Source organism: Oryctolagus cuniculus, chromosome 13 (genome assembly GCF_964237555.1).
Source record: "Oryctolagus cuniculus chromosome 13, mOryCun1.1, whole genome shotgun sequence".
Taxonomy (NCBI): domain Eukaryota; kingdom Metazoa; phylum Chordata; class Mammalia; order Lagomorpha; family Leporidae; genus Oryctolagus; species Oryctolagus cuniculus.
The window spans coordinates 84,697,415-84,699,892 of NC_091444.1; the positions used below are offsets into that span (position 1 = coordinate 84,697,415).

Consider the following 2,478-nt stretch of genomic DNA (forward strand, 5'->3'; position numbering starts at 1 on the left):
TAGAATGTATACTATTTTACAAGTCACAGAGAAGAGGAAGAAGAAGGAAAGTAGTGAGACTAGAAAGTTTGTGGGAAGACTAACAGGCCCTGGTCAAGAACTTAATAAGCCCATTAGGAAAGCAGTAAGGTTTCTTTTTTTTTGAGGAAATGTTTTTATTTCTAGTGATGAAATTGGCAACAGAACATTATGAAAGTTTAAAATTACAAAGAGAAATTGTCTATAATTAATAGATTCAAAATTTGACAATCAGTGAATATCATTATTAGTCATTACCAACAACAGTTATTGATTTGAAAGGCAGAGTGACAGGAAGAGGGAACCACTGTTTCACTCCCCAGACACTTGCAATAGCCAAAGCTTGACCAAGCCAAAACCAGGAACTGGGAATTCATTCTGGATGTCCCATTTGGGTGCAAGGACCCAAGCACTTCTGCCATCCTCCATCTCCTCCCAGGGTGCACACTAGCAGAAACTTGCCTCAAAGCAGAGAAGCTACCACTCAAGCCAGGCATTTGTATATGGGATGTGGGTGTGTGGTGGTGATAGCAAGCCCTCATAGATAAAAAAAAAAAGACAAAGTTATTTCTATGCCAAGGAAATTACTCTGTAGTCTTTCTCTTATAAACTACGTATTGCTGAACCTAGATAATTTTTCCTTTATTTAACAATGACATGAAAATGTCAGTTGAGTTGGCTTTCCTGAAGACCTTGTTTCTTGAATATTAGTGGCTAGCTGAGATAAATTCTTTTCATCTCTTTCTCGCTTCGGCAGCACATGTGCTCGCTTCGGCAGCACATATACTAAAATTGGAATGATACAGAGAAGATTAGCATGCCCCTGCAGAGTAAGGTTTCTTTACCTCCCTGTAGACTCTGCTCTCCAGAGGTGAACAGGGTCCTCTAAACCCACTTGCTGCACACACAAATACCTGAGTGTTGTATTCTCCCACAGGTGTTGGAGACTGATATGGTGCTCTGATTTATATTTACATAATGGCTAGTGACATCGGGCATATTCACATGTTTTGACCATTTACATTTCTTCTGAGAAATGTCTATTCAGATGTTTCTTCACTGTATTTTTTGGAGTTTTTCCAATTCATGTAAATGTTCTGGAAATCTGTAAACATTCAGAGTTTTAATTTTTCCTGCCATCTGTTCATTGTATCTACACTCTGATGTTTACTTTGTTGTGAAGAAGTATCTTAGTTGGATATACTCAAATGTCTCTGTTTTTATTTTTGTGACTATTGCTATTGGAATCTTACCCAAAAGCTATTGTGTGTTGACAATATTTAGAGTTCCCCTATGTTTACTTGGGTTTGGGTCTTATGATTACATTTTAATTCACTATGAGTTCACTTTCACATAGTGTAAGAGATGTTGGAGTCTCTTTTCAGGCTTCTACATATGGATCATCAAGTTCCTCTGCACCACTTGTGAAAGAGATTCTTCTTTCTCCAGTTCATTTTAGTTCCTTTGTTAAATATGAGTTGCTGGTAGAAATTTGGGTTTATTTCTATGCTACCAAGTCTTTTCCATTGAACTATGTGTCTGTTATTATATCAGTGCTAACACTTCTTTTTTTTTTTTTTTTGCAGTTTATTTATTTGAAAGGCAGAGTTACAGAGAGGTAGAGGCAGAGAGAGAGAGAGGTCTTCCATCCACTGGTTTACTCCCCAAATGGCCACAATGGCCGGAGCTCTGTTGATCTGAATCCAAGTGTCAGGAGCTTCTTCCAGGTCTCTATGCAGGTGCAGGGGCCCAAAGACTTTGGCCATTTTCTACTTTTTTCTCAGGCTATACCAGAGAGGGGTATAAGAAGTGGAGCAGCTGGGAAACATACTGGCACCCATATGAGATGCCGGCACTGCAGACGGTGACTTTACCTGCTTTGTCATAGTGCTGACCCCTGTAATATGTCTTAAAATATGGTGTGATGTCTCCAGCTTTTTTTTGCTTTATAATATTTCTTTAGATGTTAAGCATCTCTCATGTTTCTATGTGAATTTTAGCATCATTTTTTCTAGCTCTGAGAACATCGTTGGTATGTTGATTGGGATTGCATTGAATTTGCAAATTGTTTTTGGTAGTATGGATATTTTGGTATTATTCTTCCCATTCACAAACATAAGTTTTCTGTGAGACTGTCAAAAAGCCTTGACAAAAATTGGACTTTATTACACAAAAATTCATCAATTTTTGGGATCATTTAAATCCATAATTTTGCACTAATATTTGATAAATCATTAAAGACTTTGAGCATTTTAGTAGGAGAAATTAAAATATTTATCAATTTCTTCAAATATTGTTTAGATGTGATATTCAAATATTGTTTAGAGCCATTGTCTGTATTCCCTCTAAATTAGGATCTTTTTGCTTTTTGCCTGTTAAACTTGTCCCTTGACTCAACAACCCTTTTTAATGTAATGTAAACTGAAAATGTCATTTCATAAGCTAAAAAAAATGACAAAG

The 2,478-nt window shown here is 36.6% G+C and overlaps 1 pseudogene; it reads left to right on the forward strand.

The window, feature by feature from the left end:
- Positions 1–780: 780 nt before the first annotated feature.
- On the forward strand, positions 781–846 carry LOC138845106 (U6 spliceosomal RNA; annotated as a pseudogene).
- Positions 847–2,478: the final 1,632 nt, after the last annotated feature.